Source organism: Triticum aestivum, chromosome 3D, assembly GCF_018294505.1.
Source record: "Triticum aestivum cultivar Chinese Spring chromosome 3D, IWGSC CS RefSeq v2.1, whole genome shotgun sequence".
Classification (NCBI taxonomy): domain Eukaryota; kingdom Viridiplantae; phylum Streptophyta; class Magnoliopsida; order Poales; family Poaceae; genus Triticum; species Triticum aestivum.
Window position 1 is genome coordinate 549,090,011 of NC_057802.1, and position 20,974 is coordinate 549,110,984.

The window sequence follows — 20,974 nt, forward strand, 5'->3', positions numbered from 1 at the left end:
TCTTGAACTCAGTTCCATTGTCACTTCTGATGTGCTTGATCTTCACACCAAAGTTGGTTGAAGCCCTCGAGGAAAATCGTTTGAAGACTTCCTACACTTCATGTTTGTAAGTGACAATATGCACCCACGTGTAACGAGAGTAATCATCAACAATAACAAAGCCATATAGAGATGCATCATTTGTAACTACAGAATAATGATTAGGACCAAAGAGATCCATGTGAAGCAATTCAAATGGTCGAGTGGTAGTCATGATAGTCTTCGCTGGATGTTTGTCCTTGGTCATCTTTCTAGCTTCACAAGCTCCGCACAAGTGATCCTTGAGGAATTTGACATTCTCAATGCCAATGACATGCTTCTTCTTCGTGAGCGTGTGCAAGTTCCTCATGCCAGCATGACCAAGTCATCGATGCCATAGCCAGCCTTCTGAAGCTTTTGCAAGTAGACATATAGCTGGTTGTGGTCCTGTAGAGAAATCAACAATATACAGATCTCCTCTCCTAAAGCCTTTGAAGACTTTGGAATTGTCAGCTTCCATGATCACAACACAACGATACTTGCCAAAGATAACAACCATATCAAGATCACAAAGCATTGAGACAGACATGAGGTTGTATCCTAAGGACTCGACAAGCATGACTTTGTCCATGTGTCGATCCTTTGAGATCACAACCTTACCTAGACCCATGTCGGAGTAAATGGCCACGGGTAGCCCAACCGACTACCCCTGGTTCTTCAGAAAAATTATCAGGCCTTTGGGCCTTCAAGCACTCCAAGCATTTGGGCCGCCTTCCCTGGCCGGCTACCTCTAAAGCCGACTCCCGGAAGGCGACCCAGCCTCGGGTAACCTCTCCCCAGGACAACTACGGGGTGGCCGACTCCAAGAAGCCGGCCAAGAAGGACGCCGGCTCCTAGCAGCCGGCCGAGACCACAACCACCAAAGCTGTTCCCACATAACGGTGACACGACGGGGTGTGGCCACAGTGCGGCCCACTACCCCCGAAGCCCGAGGCGGGCATGGCTACAGGAGGCCGTACGGGACGGCCGTCTCCCGTGCGGCTCGGCACTGTAGCCATGCTAGCCTCGACGTCATCCGCGACCCACTCCTGTACGGCCCAAGGACTGCGGGCCCCTTCAGCCAGAGAGAGGCATGAAGGCGGCCCGGCCTTTCCCAGTCGGCCAAGAGCATAGCCGGCCTCCAGAAGCCGGCTACTCCCTTCCTTGAAGCAGGAGCCCCACTAAGGAGACAAGACGAGGTAAGGCTACAGTGATAGCCCCCGAGACGGCCCACTGTAGCCACGCTTACCTCGACAAAGCCCTCGTCATCACAGGCGAGGCTACAGTAAGCGGCCGCCGACAAGACCCTAGGCGGTGGGGCCGGCCTGTCGACCAAGTAGCCGGCAGCCGGCGGAGAAGCCGGCGAGCGTAGACACTGACGGCTGGGACCAGTTCCCAGTCGGATTACCATTGTACCCCCGGGGGGTAGGCCTATATAAACCCCCCGGAGCACCCATGCAAAGGGTTCGCACCGAAGCATAGTTGGCCTCTGAGCATAGAGCTGCTTCCTAAGCATAGCACACACACCATAGATAGAGAGAAGCAAGAGCTAGCCTGGTTCTTCTTCTCCCTTGATCTCAACAGCTCGAGGAGCGATTGTAGCTACCTTTTATCGATCTAGTGATCATGCGGAGACCCCGCAGAGCAGGACTAGGGGTGTTATCTCCTCGGAGAGCCCCGAACCTGGGTAAGATTCGCCGGCGTGCATGTCTTCGCCTCATCCCGTTTTCGGGCACCGGCGACGTTTTATTGGCTCCCACAATGATAAGCCATCCCTTGGCATATGTCGCACCAACCACCCGACATTTGGCGCCCACCGTGGGGCCAGGTGCACCGTCGTCCGGAGACCTGTTCTGGATGGGAACCCTCTTCCTCCCCCGCGAGCGCAGCCAGCCTGCTGCGCCCGATGGCGTTTGCCTCGACGCGCTGCAAGGGGTCGACGACGCCTGCGCAGCGAGCCGCCTCGCCGATCTGCTCGGCGAGACTCGCCTCTCCGACGAGCCTGCGTCCGACGCAGGCACCGACTACCCCGAGAGCCGCCTCGTCAGCCTCCTCGACCAACTTCACGTCTCCAGCGAGCCTGCTACGGACATTTAGTCGGTCGGCTCCACCGACCCGATGCTCATCGACTCCGACACCGCGTCGCTTGACGCCTACCCCTCCGACGTGGTGGTCTTTGACGACCCCCTCCCTCGAGCTGACAGCGGCAGCAGCGCTGTCACCGAAGTGCTGGTCATCAGCCACGTCTCCAATTCGGGCGAGAATGCCCGCGACGCCCTGCAAGCAGCAATGCACGACCTCTCCGCCCCCATCCCGGCCGATGCCGACGCCGAGACCCTGGAGGCACGCCGCCTTGCCCTCATCGCGGAGGGCCAAAGATAGCCTCGATGAGACACCTCACCGAGGCCCACCAGCGCGAAGTCAACCGCGCCGCCTTCGGCACGCCGCCGCCTAGCGGCCCAAGCCGAGCCGGCTTCGTCCAGAAGCGCGGCGCAGCCGTTGCCAGCATGCTGGGCGCAGATCGCCCGGCTACGCCACCCCGCTCGAGAATCTGCGAGCCGCTCAGGCGGCTGCAGAGGAGCTCAATGGGCTAGGAGCCGATGAGCTCCCCTACATGACAAGACGGATCCAGCAGCTGATCGACGCGGCTGCAGAACGGCACGAAGCCGGCGCCCGTGCTGATAGCCATCCCCCGCGCCGGGAGCGCGCCGTGACGTCCCGCTCGCCGACTGCGAGCGGCGCGCGCCAGAAGAAAGACAAGGAGCCGGCTGCCAGCCGCAGCCGGACTCGCATCACCGTCGAGCGCGATGCGGAGGGCCGCCCTCGAGCAGTAGAGCACCAAGGAAACCTGCCTCCTCCCCCGCCTCGAAGAGAAAGACGCCTCACTCCGCCGCCCATCACACATCCGACTCTCGGCGACCGACTCGGCCGCCGAGAAGGAGTCGGCGAGAGTGACGCCCGCCACAGGATCGACCGCCTTGCCCGATCCTTGGCGTTAGAAGAAGAAGACGATGTCGGCCCGCCATGCTTTGGCCCCCGCATCCGCGACGAGCCCTTCCCCAAAGGGTTCTCGCTCCCCAGAGACACGCCCAAGTATAATGGCTCAGTGAAGCCGGAAGATTGGCTCATCGACTACTCCACGGCCGTCAGCATAGCCAACGGCAATCGGCGCGTCGCCGTGAAGTATGTCCCCCTGATGCTGCAAGGCACGGCGCGCACATGGCTCAACAGCCTCAAGCCCTACAGCATCAACAGTTGGCTGGACTTCACCGAAGTTTTCGTCCACAACTTCACCAGCACCTACATGTGGCCTCCCAAGCCTCTCCAGCTCTCCCTCTGCGTCCAGGGGCCCAACGAGTCGACCCCCGACTACCTCACGCGATGGGCCGAGCTCCGCAACTCCTGCGAGGGAGTGCACGAGGTCCAAGCCATCGAGTACTTCACCGCCGGGTGCCGAGAGGGCACCCTCCTCAAGCATCAACTCCTCTGCGACGAGCCGGCTACCCTCGATGAGTTGCTGGTCATCGCCGACAAATACGCCACCGCCGACTCCTCGATGAAGACCGAGCTGCGAGTAGACGCCTCGGGGAAAGTAATTGCCCCGGCTCCCAAGACGCCGGCTGGCGACCCTAACTGGCACCCCTACCAGAACGACCACAAGCGCAAGGGCCCCATGCCGACTTCCTCCAGTCGGCAGGTGGCCACAGTTGAAGACGAGCAGCCCGAAGAGTGGCCCGCTCCCAAGAAAAAGGGTGGCCGGCCGCCCTGGCAGCCGTCTTTGTCCTACGAGCAAGCACTCGACGCCCCTTGCAAGTTCCACAGCGGCGCGAAGCCGTCCAACCACACAACCCGGAAATGCCACTGGCTCACCCGCATCACCAAGGGCGAAGGGATGGTGCCGCCTCCGCCTCCCGGCCCGCCGCCTCCAGCCCCCCAGCAGCCGGCGGCTCGGCTGGCAGCCGGCGCCATCCAAGACGAATTCCCCGAAGAGCACGCCGCCTACGTCGTCTTCACTAGTCAAGCCGACGACAAGCGCAGCCGACGCCGGCAGCACCAAGAAGTAAATGCAGTCGCCTCTAGCACCGCCGAGTTCATGCACTGGTCAGAAAAGCCAATCAGCTGGAGCCAGGCCGACCACCCAGAGGTGATGCCTTCGCCTGGCCCCTATGCGATGGTCTTGGACGTCACCCTCGCGACGGAGAGGCGAGCTGCCAGATTTTCCCGCATCCTGATAGACGGCGGAAGCAGTATCAACATACTGTACCGCGATACCATGGAGAAGCTGAACATCAAAGCAAAGCAGCTCATGCCGAGCCGCACCGTCTTCCATGGTATCGTACCCGGCCTATCTTGCTCTCCAATCGGCAAGATCAAAATGGATGTTCTCTTCGGAGACAAAGATCATTTTCGCCGGGAAGCGATATGGTTCGAGGTAGTGGATTTGGAGAGCCACTATCATGCCCTGCTTGGCCGACCTGCTTTGGCCAAGTTCATGGCTGTGCCCCACTATGCCTACCTGAAGATGAAGATGCCGAGCTCGAAGGGGATCATCACGGTAGCCGACGACTACAAGAAGTCCATCGAGTGCGCCATGGCCAGTAGCCGGCTGGCCGAGTCCCTCGTGGTGGCAGAAGAGAAGAAGATGTTGGAACGGGTTGTGGCCATGGCCGGCAAGCAGCCGGCCTTGTCCCCCAACCCCAAGGATTGCGATGCGCAGGGCTCCTTCCAGCCTGCCAAAGAGACGAAGAAGATACCTCTGGACCCGGAGCACCCGGAGAGGTTCGCCGTGATTGGGGCGAACTTGGACAGTAAATAGGAAGGCGAGCTCGTCGACTTCCTCCGTGAGAATCGAGACATCTTTGCATGGTCCCCAAAGGACATGCCGGGTGTCCCGAAGGATTTCGCCGAGCGCAAACTACATGTCCGAGCTGATGCGAAGCCGGTCAAGCAACCCCTCTGCCGACTATCAGAAGAGAAGCGAAGAATCATGGGAGAAGAGATAGCCCGGCTCCTAGCCGCCGGCTTTATCATGGAAGTGTTCTTTCCAGAATGGCTTGCCAACCCAGTTCTGGTTCTGAAGAAGAATAACAAGTGGCGTATGTGTATAGACTACACGAGTTTGAACAAGGCCTGCCCAAAAGATCCGTTTGCTTTGCCACGGATTGACCAAGTGATAGACTCCACAGCCGGATGCGAGCTATTAAGTTTTTTGGATGCATACTCAGGGTATCACCAGATCAAGTTGGACCCGGCTGACCGCCTGAAGACTGCCTTCATCACACCCTTTGGAGCTTTCTGCTACCTGACAATGACATTCGGCTTGAGAAATGCCGGTGCCACTTTTCAGCGTTGCATGCAGAAATGTCTCTTGAAACAACTCGGCAGAAATGCCCACGTCTACGTAGACGACATTGTGGTGAAGACAGAGAAGCGCGGTACCTTGCTGGAAGACCTGAAAGAAACATTTGCCAACTTGCGCCGATTCCAGATCAAGCTCAACCCCGAGAAGTGCGTGTTCGGAGTGCCAGCCGACCAGCTGCTGGGCTTCCTGGTATCCGAACGCGGCATTGAGTGCAACCCTGTCAAGATCAAGGCCATCGAGAGGATGGAGATTCCCACCAAGCTGCGAGATGTGCAGAAGTTCACTGGCTGCTTAGCCTCCCTGAACCGTTTTATGAGCCGACTAGGAGAGAAGGCTCTCCCTCTGTATCGACTCATGAAGAAGTCCACTCACTTTGAGTGGAATGATCAAGCCGACCAAGCCTTCCATGAGTTGAAGAAAATGTTGACCACTCCGCCTGTCCTGGCTGCGCCGACTGAGAAGGAGCCCATGCTCCTCTACATCGCCGCGACAAGCCGAGTCGTCAGCACTGTTGTTGTGGTCCAGCGCCCGGAGGAAGGCCGAGCCCAGCTAGTGCAGAGGCCGGTCTACTATCTCAGCAAAGTACTGTCCAGCTCAAAGCAAAACTACCCGCACTACCAGAAGATGTGCTATGGGGTGTACTTCGCTGCCAAGAAATTGAAGCCCTACTTCCAAGAGCACCCCATCACGGTCGTGTGCACTGCCCCGCTCGCCGAGATCATAGGCAGCCGGGATGCATCCGGCCGGGTGGCCAAATGGGCCATTGCCTTGGCGCCCTACACAATTTTCTATCAACCCCGCACCGCCATCAAGTCGCAAGCATTGGCCGACTTCCTCGTCGACTGGGCCGAGACCCAGTACTTACCGCCGGCTCCCGACTCCACCCATTGGCGGATGCACTTTGACGGGTCCAAAATGCGCACCGGCTTGGGAGCCGGCATCGTCCTCACCTCTCCCAAAGGCGACAAGCTCAAGTACACGCTGCAGATCCACTTCGCCGCCTCCAATAACGTCGCCGAGTACGAGGCGCTCGTACATGGGCTCCAGCTAGCCAAAGAACTCGGCATACGCCGGATCCTGTGCTACGGCGACTCAGACTTGGTGGTCCAGCAATCATCTGGCGACTGGGACGCCAAGGACGCGAACATGGCGAGCTACCGTTTCCTCATCCAGCAGATGAGCGGATACTTCGAAGGGTGCGAGTTCCTTCACGTGCCATGGGCCGACAACGACCAAGCAGATGCCCTAGCACGGATCGGCTCCACCCGACAAGACATACCGACTGGCGTCTCCCTCCAGCGCCTCCTCAAGCCGTCCATCAAGCCGTCTCCAGAGTCGGATTCCATCTTCGTACCGCCTACGCCAGAAACAGCCGGATCCGACTCGAGAAATCCCGCAGGCAGCACGGGGACTTCAGAACCCGGCCCGGGGACTGCAGCAGTCGGCCCGGGGACTGCAACGACACAAGAAGCGGTGGCCGACTCCAATTCAGCGCCCAACCCACCCACCCGAGTCATGGTGGCCACATTAACAGAAGAAGAAGTCACAGCTCCCTCATGGGCCCAGCCCATCCTCAAGTTCCTAGTCAGCAGAGAGCTGCCGGCTGACGAGATCTCAGCAAGACTAGTGCAACGACGAGCCACAGCATATACAATAATCAACAGAGAGCTTGTGAAGCGCAGCGTCACTGGAGTCTTCCAGCGTTGTGTCGAGCCAGAAAAAGGAGTGGCAATCCTCAAAGACATCCACCAAGGCGAATGCGGCCATCACGTAGCCTCAAGATCCCTCGTGGCCAAAGCTTTCCGCCACGGTTTCTTCTGGCCGACTGCCTTGGAGGATGCTAAAGAAATAGTCAAGAGCTGCAGAGGATGCCAAGTTTTTAGTTCCAAGCAACACCTGCCGGCTTCTGCCCTCAAGACCATTCCCCTCACTTGGCCTTTTGTCGTCTGGGGACTGGACATGGAGGGCCCTTTCAAGACAGCCCGCGGCGGCTTGATACATCTACTCGTTGCTGTGGACAAGTTCACAAAGTGGATCGAAGTCAAACCGATTAAAAAGCTGAACGGGCCGACTGCCGTGACATTCATCACCGACATCACTACTCGGTACGGCGTGCCGCACAGCATCATCACCGACAACGGCACGAACTTCGCCAAAGGAGCACTGGCACGTTTTTTGCGTGACACAGGGCATCCGACTGGACTTAGCGTCCGTTGCCCACCCGCAGTCAAACGGCCAGGTCGAGCGAGCAAATGGACTCATCCTCTCCGGCATCAAGCCCCGACTGGTTGTACCACTGGAGCGATCGGCCGGCTGCTGGCTCGAAGAGCTGCCGGCTGTCCGCTGGAGTCTGCGCACTACACCCAACAAGTCAACCGGCTTCACTCCATTCTTCCTTGTGAACGGTGCCGAGGCTGTCATCCCAACAGACATCGAGTTCGACTCGCCTCGGATCACCATGTACACGGAGGAGGAAGCCAAAGAAGCAAGAGAAGACGGCGTGGACCTACTGGAAGAAGGCCGGTTGTTGGCACTCAGCCGGTCCGCCATCTACCAGCAAGGGCTGCGCCGCTACTACAACCGCAAGGTCAAGCCAAGATCCTTCCAAGAGGGCGACCTTGTGCTCCGGCTGATCCAGCGAACAGCCGGCCAGCACAAGCTCTCGGCCCCTTGGGAAGGCCCCTTCGTCGTCAGCAAGGCACTCGGCAACGACTCCTACTACTTGATCGATGCGCAAAAACCAAGAGCACGCAAGAGAGACGACTCCGGCAAGGAGTCAGAGCGACCATGGAACGCAAACCTCCTAAGACGATTTTACAGCTGAAAAGCAGTATGTATCACGCTACCCTTTTTTGTATTAAGTACAAACCAACAGGCCCCCCGAACAGTACTCGGGGACTGCCTTTTACTTATCTATGAATGACGAGTGTCATATCCATGAATGTATTATTACATTTCGAATTCTTGTCCGGCACCAGGTTCGACTAGTCGGCCCGGGGACTGGCCGCCTTGAGCTATATTGAAAGTTCTTCCTGAAGTCAGCAAAGTAGTGCGCCGGCTCCCAAGTCCTCTCTTGTTGAAAGTCGCAGCTCAAAGAACTGACTGTCCGACTACCAAGAGAGAAGACAGAAAGGACGCCCACACGAAAAATGGCCAAGGAACAACTAACCTATATAGCAAAGAGACGGCCCCAAAGTATGCCTGCCGGTTGTGAAAGCAGCCGGCTGGCCGGCTTCCTAAAAAACTTAGCTTTAGTCCAGTAGAGCTAAAGTACTTCCCCCTCCCCAACCGGCCAGGCACTCCCCGGCTACAGATTGCAGAGCAACTGTTTGACTGGGGAGGCGGCAACCAAGGGAGGGCGGCAAAGGAAAAAGCAGAAGGACAAAGAGCAAAGTACAAGGAAAGACCAAATGCATAAGTTATATGTACATAAAGCCGCCAACAGGCCGGCAACAGACTTAAATTTGAATACACCCAGTGGGTGGAATTGTGCAGACTTAACCAAACATTGTTCAAAAGTAACAAGACAGGAAAACAAAAGAAAGAAGACTAGGGCGCGACATGAAGGCCGAGCTGGTCGGTGAAGGCGGCCTCGCCGGCTGAAGGAGTGGCCGCCTAGCTGGTCCCGGCTTGACCACCTCCTGTGGCAGGAGACGCACTCGCGCGCGACGTAGTGCTGGAGGCGCGGTCAGGTTGAGGCTGGCCGGCTACTCCACCAGCCGGCTCGGCGTCTTCACCCTCCTCCTCCTCCTCTTCGCCCTCGTCGCTGGAGTCGATCTCCTCCGCCGAGTCCTCACCATGCGCCGGGTCCAGCCCGAACCACTCTTCCGGCTGGGCGACTCCATTGTCGTCCACCTCGGGGGCGAAGACGTTGGTGTCGGTGTAGTCGGCGATCGCCGAAGCCCGCCGAATGATGGCTGGCCGCGCCGGCTCCAGCTCCGTGTCGGCTTGCTGCCGCCAGGTAGCCAGCTGGTCCAGGTTCAGGCCGGGATACCAGGCCTTTACGAACTCCAGCGCCCGCCTGGCACCGGAGCGAGCCGCCGACGCCTTCCAAGCCTCGAAGCGGCCGACGGCCACCTGCAGCCAGTCGGCGGTCCGACTGGGGGTGCGAGGGACCACCTGGCCGGGCCAGAGGGCGGCCAAGACCTGTGACCCGGCACGCTGAAGCCGGCGGAGCAGCCGGTGAGCCGGCTGGATGCGAGCCTGGATCGCCAGGATCTGTTCCTCCAGCGAGCGGCCGGCGGTCGGTGAAATCTCAAAGCCGGCTTGCCTCTTCGCTTGGCGATGCGCCTCGATGGCCTGGTTGGCGGCAGTTGAGTAGCCAGGGAAATACTCTGCGCGAAGAAGAAGAAAGGAAGAGAAGAACACCAAAATCAGAAAAACAAGCCAAAGTGGCAGATGGCAAGAAAGGACGAAGGGGTAGACGACTTACCGTCAACCAGATCCTCGATCTGGCCATAGCCGGAGATCAGAGTCTGCCTGGCCTCTGCCCAGCCGGCCGCCTCCGTCTCGAACTCGGCCTGGAGGGTGGCTTCGCGATCCTGCGCAGCCTTCAGCGCTGCCTTGTGGCCTTCCTCCTGGTCGGCCAGCTTCTTGACCAGGCGGTCGCGCTCCTGCACCAAGGCGGCGAGCTCGGCATCCTTGGCACGAAGAGCAGTCTGGGACTCCCCCAGCTGTGACCTCAGACCGGCGTTGGCCGCTGCAGGAACGGAAGAAGAAGAACAATAAGAAATCGTCAAGGAAGATCCGACCCGACTGCTCAGCAGTCGGCCCGAATCTCGGGGACTACACCTTGTGGGTGCGCTGACGCGCCCCCACATGAGATAAAGATCAAGTCACATACCTCGGCTCTCAGTAAGGTCGGCGGTCTTCTGAGTCAGCTCCCGAGCCTGGGAGTTGAAGGCGGCCGCTCGAAGGTTGTGGTAGTCCTGCAAGATGGACAGAAGACCGAAGTGAGAACAAAAACAGCAAAGGCAAATCCTCCAAGAAGTTCCAAGCCGCCTGCTCAGCAGCCGACTCGGAACTCGGGGACTACACCCAGTGGGTGCGCTGACGCGCCCCCACAGAAGAAATCAAGATCAAGAAACAAGATGGGAATACTAACCCGGATGGCTGCCCGCGTTGCGAGGAATTCGTCGGTGAACTGCCTCTACGCCGCGGCTTGGCTTTGGAGCCGGGTCCGGACGTCTTGTGCAGCCATGTTTACTACGGCTGTCCCTCCGCGTGGCGTCCACCCCGAGGTAGTGCTGGCCGCCTCCGCGTCTCGGGCCGACGAGCTGGAGCCCACGGCCGGCTGTGGCTCCGACGCAGCCTTCTGCGGCTCCGACGCGGCCTTCCCCGCACGCCGGCTTGGCGGAACCCGGACCGCCACCTCAGCCCCCGCGGCCGGCTCGCCCTCCGCCGACTGTGCAGGCGGCGAATCAGGCCGGCCGCCTTGGGCCGCCCTAGTTGGCTGGGTCGGCTCCGGTCCCTTCTCCAAAATGACGACGTCGTCGCCGCTTCCTCCCAGCCCCGGCTGGGAGCCACTTGCTCCCCCTGGCGAGGGCTCCACGTCCCCAGGCGCCATGGCGCGTAGGGAGGTGACCATCAAAGCCTCCCCTGCCGCCGCCTCAGCCTCAGCCTCTGCCTGGGCCCTGGCTGCGGCCTCGGCGAGTGCCTTCGCCGCCTCTTCCTCCCGAGCCGCCTGGGCGGCGGCTGCCTTCCGTGCCTCCGCCTCCCGTGCCTCCTGCTCCTCCCGCACCTCCAGCGCGTTCCTTTCTGTCGCCTCCTGGAGGGCGGCGCGGGGGTCCACGCGGCGGGTGGTGCTCCCAGAGCCCCCTGGCGACTCGACGACGGAGCCGGCAGCCGCCCGCTCAAGTGACAACGGAGCTCTGATCGTCAAAGAAAAAGACGAGAGGTCAAGAACCACCAAAGAAAAGAAAGAAAGAGAGTACACAGAGAAAGAGAACTTACGCCGACACGGTCTGCGGCTGCTTCACCACTTTGCGGAAACGAGCCGCCTTCGCGGCCGCCTCCTCCCGCCTGGTGGCTGCCGCCCCGCCCCTGGGCTTCTTCGTTCGGCTGCCGAACAAGCCCTGGGCGGCGCGACGCTTCTGGCCTCCACCCCGAGCAGGCTGCGCGCCGGAGGAGCCCGCGCCGCGTCCGGATGCCGGCTGGCGGCGCGGGACGGCTTCGGCTTTATCCTCGTCCGGCCAGTCGTCGAAGGTAGCAGTGAACCCAGAGCCGCCTGCTTCGCCGCCGGCTTGGCCACCGGCCGGCTCGACGGCGTCGTCCATATGGACCGCCCCCAGGTCGGGGTCCTCCAGGTCGTGTTCGGTCCGGTCGGGGACGAAGCGGCGCTCCATGTCTGTCCCGCCGGCCGGCCGAAGCAGAGGACTCTGTCAAAAGAACAAGCCGACTAAGTTAGAGTCGGCCCAGAGGAACTCGGCAACAAGGCTGAGAGAGAGAGAGAAAAAGAGACAAGGGGAGCGTACCGCAGGCGGAGGATTGGCACGGCTATATGGCTCCTTGCCGAATTGCTACTCTTCAGAGAGTTGGCGGTTGGCGAGGTAGTTCACCATGTAGGCGACCTCGTGGCGCGGCATCTCCTTGGTGCACACTCGGCTCGGATCGAGCTGGCCGCTCATCTGACAGATCAGATGAGGCCGGCTCTGGAGCGGAAGATCCCGGCGCGTGACGAACGCGGCCAGGAGTTGGGCCCCGTCAGGCCCTCCGACTGGACCATCACCCGCAGTCGGGCGATGGCGGCGTTTCCTGCCTGCGACAGCGTCACAGCCCGGAAGGACCACTGGGGCAGCCTGCCCGCCGGTGGGCCGGCTACGTAAGCCGACAGGTTGATGTAGTCGCCCCGCGGAGCGATGTTCCGCACGTAGAAGTACGACTTCTGCCACTTCTTCACCGATTGGATCAGCGTGATGCCACGGAAGGGGTTGTCGGCGGCCGATCTCCGCGACGCGATGAAGGCGCCAGTCTGAGCCGGCACGCCCCGCATGCGCGTGCCCAGCTTCGACTGGAAGAACTCCCCCCAGAGCTCAAGGGTGGGGAGGACGCCGAGGTAGCCCTCGCACAGGGTGACGAAGGCGGACAGCAGCACCACCGTGTTGGGGGTGAGGTGGTGCGGCTGGAGCTGATAGAATTCGAGCCAGGAGCGGAAGAAGGCGCTCACTGGCAGGCCGAAACCGCGCAAGAAGTGCGAGCGGAAGACCACCCGCTAGCCCTGCTGCGGCCTCGGCGAGATTTCCTTCGCCGGCGCGAGGCGGACCTCCACTTTGTCCGCGCCGGGCAGCCGCCGCGTGTCGCGGAGGAAGTCGACATGGTCGTCATGGACGATGGAGCCATCCCAATCCCCGCCAAGCTGCTCTACGTGGGGAGGCATGGCGAGAGCTAGCACGGCGGCGGAGGAGCATGCGGTGGAAGGGCGCAGCGGCGAGGCGCTGTCGCGAGAACGAGCGAGAGAAGAAGACGGTGGAAGTAGGAGGAGCGTGCGAGGGCCTGCCGCCCTCCACCTCCCCCTACTTATAGCCTCACGAGGCCGAAGAGGCCGGACGTGGGGGGAGACGTGGGATTAACTGCGCCCACTCCCCCCACGTCTCTCGTTTATTACGCATAAGTGCGAGCCGAAACTGCCGCATGGAACGTGCGCGCGGTTTCGGGATACAAAGGATCCGCGCCTGGGCCGGGGCGCGGACGTGGCGGGCCCCCTCCCTGCGGCGACGTCCCGTCACGCGCGTGGCTGGCAGGCTTTCCGGCCACGTGGTTCGCCAACGGCCCGTGGCCGGCCCGTGGCCCGGTGCACGTGCCTGCGGGTTCCCGCCCTCCGAATCCAGAAGATTTCGACTCAGGCGGCGCGCCTAGGCCGGCTCCCAGCTGCCGGCTTGTCAAGATAGGAAGCTGATCGAGCTTCTCAACCCCTACTCCACCTCGAAGCCCAATCAGCTTCGGGGACTACTGTCGGAGTAAATGGCCACGGGTAGCCCAACCGACTACCCCTGGTTCTTTAGAAAAATTATCAGGCCTTTGGGCCTTCAAGCACTCCAAGCATTTGGGCCGCCTTCCCTGGCCGGCTACCTCTAAAGCCGACTCCTGGAAGGCGACCCAGCCTCGGGTAACCTCTCCCCAGGACGACTACGGGGTGGCCGACTCCAAGAAGCCGGCCAAGAAGGACGCCGGCTCCTAGCAGCCGGCCGAGACCACAACCACCAAAGCTGTTCCCACATAACGGCGACACGACGGGGTGTGGCCACAGTGCGGCCCACTACCCCCGAAGCCCGAGGCGGGCATGGCTACAGGAGGCCGTACGGGACGGCCGTCTCCCGTGCGGCTCGGCACTGTAGCCATGCTAGCCTCGACGTCATCCGCGACCCACTCCTGTACGGCCCAAGGACTGCGGGCCCCTTCAGCCAGAGAGAGGCATGAAGGCGGCCCGGCCTTTCCCAGTCGGCCAAGAGCATAGCCGGCCTCCAGAAGCCGGCTACTCCCTTCCTTGAAGCAGGAGCCCCACTAAGGAGACAAGACGAGGTAAGGCTATAGTGATAGCCCCCGAGACGGCCCACTGTAGCCACGCTTACCTCGACAAAGCCCTCGTCATCACAGGCGAGGCTACAGTAAGCGGCCGCCGACAAGACCCTAGGCGGTGGGGCCGGCCTGTCGACCAAGTAGCCGGCAGCCGGCGGGACCCACCAGCCGGCGGGGCCCAGCAGCCGGCGGAGAAGCCGGCGAGCGTAGACACTGACGGCTCGGACCAGTTCCCAGTCGGATTACCATTGTACCCCCGGGTGGTAGGCCTATATAAACCCCCCGGAGCACCCATGCAAAGGGTTCGCACCGAAGCATAGTTGGCCTCTGAGCATAGAGCTGCTTCCTAAGCATAGCACACACACCATAGATAGAGAGAAGCAAGAGCTAGCCTGGTTCTTCTCCTCCCTTGATCTCAACAGCTTGAGGAGCGATTGTAGCTACCTTTTATCGATCTAGTGATCATGCGGAGACCCCGCAAAGCAGGACTAGGGGTGTTATCTCCTCGGAGAGCCCCGAACCTGGGTAAGATTCGCCGGCGTGCATGTCTTCGCGTCATCCCGTTTCCGGGCACCGGCGACGTTTTATTGGCTCCCACAAGGATAAGCCATCCCTTGGCATATGTCGCACCAACCACCCGACAACCCAATACCTTGCTTTTGCCTTTGTTAGCGAAGATGATATGCTTCAGATGCGATGGAGATAAGGGAACATCCATCAACAGATTCTTGTCACCAGTCATGTGATTAGTACATCCACTATCGAGGAGCCACTCATTGGCTTTGGGTTGATCATCCTGCAGATGAATTAGTGCAACTTACAAACTCATATACTTCATCAGTGAAGAATATGACATCAACTTCATCAAGAAATAGTACAGATAAAACAGTATGAGGACGTGAGAAATGAGGATTCATTTCTTCATGATTAGCCTGCGTCCTATCAGGCACTTTCTGGTCTCCAGCAACTTCTTCAGACGTTTGAGCACGTCTGGAGACCTGACCCTGCATAAGAGATTAGTTCTTTTTCTTCACCACCCACATCTGAAGGGGTGGCAACAAGTTCATCACTCTACGAGCTCCATATGAAAAAGGTGGCATAGAAGCCAGTCCACTTTGTTTCACATAAGAGGAGTTAGGATAAGCATATGAATAAGCAGAGAAATTCTTCGAGGACATATGAACATAATGATTAGAAGAATAATGCTCATATTCATAGCCCTTAAATCTTCCCTGTGAGATAGAAGTGTTAGCACGATGATGTTCATATGAGGACTTTGATCCTTCTGAGGAATTTGATCCACGTGAGGAATTCGGTCCGTATGAGGACTTGGATCCATATGAAGAATTTGGTCCGTATGAAGAATTTGATCTGGGGTTCCTATTCTTCACAGGTGGTGTCATGATGACATTCACCTGAAGACTTTCAAGGCACCTTTTGGGAACCCAGATTTTCTTCATAGGGGAACCGTTCCTGCAGTTAGTGCCAACATATCTAGCAAATAATTCACAATTCTGATTTTTGAACAGTTTATAGTTGGAGTAAAATGACTCATCAATAGAATGAGGAGATTCACATGTAAAGCCAGATAAAGTAGATGGATCTACTGGAGGTCCCTTTGCAGCAACCCATGAGGTTTTGGGATACTGCTCAGGCTTCCAATAAGCCCCATCAGCGTTGAGTTTCCTCTCAAAGGCAATACGCTCTTTCCTAGGGTTCCTGTTGAGGATCTGCTTTTTAAGCGCATCACAAAGAGCCTGATGCCCTTTGAGGCTTTTGTACATGCCTGTCATGTACAATTCCTTCAGCCCTACATCATCAGTGATACTAGTATTGTCCTCAGATGAGGAATTAGTGATAGCAGAGACATGTGAAGAATTTATAACAGAAGAAGCATTTGAACATTCAGGTGAAGAATTAGCAGATTCACGTTCAATGCACTTCAAACATGGAGGAACAAATTCTTCCTGAGCAGCGCTGATTTGTTGTGCAAGTAATGAATCGCGCTCCTTCTGAAGATCTTCATAACTCACCCTTAGCTTTTCAAAATCTTGCTTTCTTTGAAGAAATTCATAAGAAAGCTTCTCATGATCAGATAAGAGAGTGTTATGATGACCTTGAAGGTTGTCAAACCTAGACTGAAGTCTTTGAAGATTTTCAGTCAAGGTTTTAGTCCGATCCATTTCTTCACCCAACATATCATCACTTTTGTCTAGCATGTTTTGAACCTTTTCAAAAGCCTTTTGTTGTTTCACAGCAATCTTGGCAAGTTTAGAGTAGCTAGGCTTGAGGTTTTCAGCAGATTCATCCTCACTTGATTCAGAGGAGGGATATTTGAGTACCTTGGCACCTTTTGCCACGAAGCAATAGGTGGGAGCGTAGTCATCATCACCTTCATCAGCCTTGTTGGTGAAGCCATTTTCTTCAGAGTTGAAGATGGACTTGCTGATGAACGCAGTAGCGAGAGCTAGGCTTGCCACACTAGATTCTGACTCCTCAGATGCCTCCTCTTCCTCATGTTCCTCAGATTCAGCTTCAAAATTCATTTCCTTGCCAATGAATGCCAGAGCCTTCTTAGAGCTGCTCTCCTTGTGAGATGAAGACTTTGAGGATTTTGATGATGAAGATTTTGAAGATTTCTTCTTCTTCTTTGAGTCATCAGAAATGTAATCCTTGTATTTCTTCTTCTTTGATTCCTTTTCCCACTGAGGACAATCTTGAATGTAGTGACTAGGTTTCTTGCATTTGTGGCATAGCCTCTTCTTGTAGTCATTGGATGAGGAATCATTACTCCTTGAGGACTTTCCAAAACAACCACGTCTTGAGAACTTCTGAAATTTCTTCACGAGCAATGCTAGCTCCTGGCTCAGTTATTCAGGATCACCAAGGCTACTACCAGAATCTTCACCTTCAGATTCAGAGACTGCCTTGGCCTTCAGAGCACGTGATCTACCATAGCTCGAACCATAGTGATCTCTCTCCTCAGCAAGCTGGAACTCATGAGTGTTTATCCTCTCGAGGATATTAGCGGGATCAAGTGACTTGTAACCTCCACGTTCTTGTATCATGAGTGCAAGAGTATCAAATGAAGAATCAAGCGATCTCAGCAATTTCTTCACCACCTCATGGTCGGTGATGTCAGTGGCACCAAGGGCTTGAAACTCATTTGAGATGTCAGTGAGGCAATCGAAGGTTTCCTGAACATTTTCATTGTCGAGTCTTTTGAAGCGGTTGAAGAGATTGCGAAGAACGTCAACTCGAGAGTCACGCTGTGTTGAGACTCCTTCATTGACCTTGGACAGCCTATCCCAGATAAGCTTAGCAGTTTCCAAAGCACTCACTCTTCCATACTGCCCTTTGTTTCGATGGCCACATATGATGTTCTTTGCTTGAGAATCGAGTTGCTTGAATCTCTTCACATCAGCAGCATTCACAGAAGGTGTGACTGAGGGAATACCATTTTCCACAACATACCAAAGATCGTTATCAATTGCCTCAAGATGCATTCGCATCTTATTCTTCCAGTAGGGTTAGTCCGTCCCATCGAAGGTAGGACACCCAGCAGAGACCTTGATCATACCTGCGGTCGACATAACTAAAACTCCAGGCGGGTAAACCAAAATCACACAGAACAAGGGAGTACCTTGCTCTGATACCAATTGAAAGTGTGTTATATCGACTAGAGGGGGGTGAATAGGCGATTTTTATGAATTCTTCACTAAGGAATTTTAGGCTGAGGAAATTCCTAAGCAAAGAACTCCTTGCAGCGGAATAAGTACTCAGATGCAAACATGGCAGAACATAAACATGGTCATCATGATGAAATGAAAACAAGCACAGAGTACAGAAAGCGTAAACACAGGATGAAGACAAACAGACTGAAGAAATTGAACTGAGGAAATTGAGAAAGTCTTCAGTCAAAATCTTCAAACAGATATGAACAAGCACACAACAACTATAATAAGGAAATGAAAGAGTTGAGGAAATAGAACCAGTAGGCTTGGTGAAGACAATGATTTGGTAGACCAGTTCCAACTGCTGTGACAGTTGTACATCTGGTTGGAGCGGCTAGGTATTTAAACCTGAGGACACACAGTCCCGGACACACAGTCCTCACCGTATTCTCCTTGAACTAAGGTCACACAGACCTCGTCCAATCACTCGTGGTAAGTCTTCAGGTGACTTCCAAACCTTCACAAACTCGGTCACTCGGTGATCCACAATTATTCAATCGTACACTAATCATGCACGCAAATGTGTACGATCAAGATCAAGGACTCACGGGAAGATATCACAACACAACTCTACAACATAAATAAGTCATACAAGCATCATAATACAAGCCAGGGACCTCGAGGGCTCGAATAAAAGGGCTCGATCATAGACGAGTCAGTGGAAGCAACAATATCTGAGTACAGACATAAGTTAAACAAGTTTGCCTTAAGAAGGCTAGCACAAAAATAGTAACGATCGAAAAGGCAAGGCCTCCTGCCTGGGACCTCCTAACTACTCCTGGTCGTTGTCAGCGGGCTGCACGTAGTAGTAGGCACCTCCGATGTAGTAGGAGTTGTCGTCGACGGTGGCGTCTGGCTCCTGGGCTCCAGCATCTGGTTGCGACAACCAGGTAGAAAGGAAAGGGGGAAAATAGGAAGGAAAGCAACCGTGGGTACTCATCCAAAGTACTCGCAAGCAAGGAGCTACACTACATATGCATGGGTATATGTGTAAAGGGCCATATCGGTGGACTGGACTGCAGAATGCCAGAATAAGAGGGGGATAGCTAATCCTGTCGAAGACTACGCTTCTGGCCACCTCCATCTTGCAGCATGTAGAAGAGAGTAGATGGTAAGTTCACCAAGTAGCATCGCATAGCATAATCCTACCCGGCGATCCGCTCCTCGTCGCCCTGTTAGAGAGCGATCACCGGGTTATGTCTGGCACTTGGAAGGGTGTGTTTTATTAAGTATCCAGTTCTAGTTGTCATAAGGTCAAGGTACAACTCCGGGTCGTCCTTTTACTGAGGGACACGGCTATTCGAATAGATAAACTTCCCTGCAGGGGTGCACCACATAACCCAACACGCTCGATCCCATTTGGCCGGACACACTTTTCTGAGTCATGCCCGGCCTCGGAAGATCAACACGTCGCAGCCCCACCTAGGCACAACAGAGAGGTCAGCACGCCGGTCTAAATCCTATGCGCACAGGGGTCTGGGCCCATCGCCCATTGCACACCTGCACGTTGCGAGGGCGGCCGGAAGCAGACCTAGCCTAGCAGGCGTTCCAGTCCAATCCGGCGCGCGCCGCTCCATCGCTGACGTCAAGAAGGCTTCGGCTGATACCACGAGGTCGAGTGCCCATAACTGTTCCCGCGTAGTTGGTTAGTGCGTATAGACCAAATGGCCAGACTCAGATCAAATACCAAGAACTCGTTAAGCGTGTTATTTTTAAGTATCCGCGGACGCCGACCAGGGCCAGGCCCACCTCTCTCCTAGGTGGTCTCAACCTGCCCTGTCGCCCCGCCACAAAGTAACAGTCGGGGGCCGTCAGGAACCCAGGCCCACCTCTACCGGGATGGAGCCACCTGTCCTTTCAGCCCCCTCATCAGAATCACTTGCGGGTACTCAACGAGCCGACCCGACTTTAGTCACCACATGTGTCATGTATATAAAGTATATAATATATACCTATGATCACCTCCTGAAGTGATCACGGCCCAGTAGTATAGCATGGCAGACGGACAAGAGTGTAGGGCCACTGATGGAACACTAGCATCCTATACTAAGCATGTAGGATTGCAGGTAAAGGTAACAACTGTAGCAACAATGACAGGCTATGCATCAGAATAGGATTAACCGAAAGCAGTAACATGCTACACTACTCTAATGCAAGCAGTATAGAGAAGAATAGGTGATATCTGGTGATCAAGGGGGGGGGCTTGCCTGGTTGTTCTCGCAAGGATGGGTCGTCAACACCGTAGTCGATCACAGGGGCATCAGCATCGTCACGGGGTCTATCGAAGAGAAGAGGGGGGAGAAACATTAAATACATAGCAAGCAAGTGCATAACAGGACAACAGGCAGAGCTAGACGTGTTCTAGCGCGGTATGAGGTGATACCGGTGAAGGGGGGAATCATCCGGGAAAGTATTCCCGGTGTTTCGCGTTTTCGGACAGATGAACCAGAGGGGGAAAGTTGCGTGTTCGATATGCTAGGGGTTTGTGGCGGACGAACGGGCTGCGTATCTGGATTCGTCTCGTCGTTCTGAGCAACTTTCATGTACAAAGTATTTTCATCCGAGGTACGGTTTATTTTATATTAATTTTCAAAGATTAAAATCATTTTTAGAATTAACAGAATTAATTTAATTCAAAACTGGATTTATGACATCAGCATGATGTCATGCTGACGTCAGCAGTCAACAGGGGTTGACTGGCCAACCTGACCAGTGGGTCCCACTTGTAAGAGACACATTTTAATTAAACATATTAATTAACCTAATCAGGATTAATTAGGGGTGGGCCCCACTGTCATTGACTACTTAATTAGCTAATTAGGTTAATTAGGTAACTAATGTTTAATTAGTTTAATTGGTTGTTTAGTTTAATTAATCAAAATTAATTAATTAATTATTTTATTATTATTATTTATTTATATTTTTTATTTCTCTTTTTTTAATAAATGTTCTCAGGGTTCTGGGCCCCGGCTGTCAGTGGCCAATGGGCCACTGGAACGGGCACGCCGGTTAACGGGCATAGCCCGAACGGGCGCATGCCCGATGGGCGCTGGTAACGCACGGCGCTCGCCGGTGGCCAGGACCAGGGGAGACGGCGGAGGGGTGGTCGCGAACCGGCTGGGCGGAGCGGGCGCAGAGGGGCGCGGCTGGAGGTGGTGGTGGCAGGGGGAAGTGCTCGGCGATGAGGCTAGGGGCGGAGCGGCGTGTGCGGGACGAAGGCGATGGCTGGAGCGAGCAACTGCAGGGGAGCCGGGGCGGGCTCGCCGACGCGAGGCGCGGCACGGGGCGCCAGCGGGGTGCCAGCCCA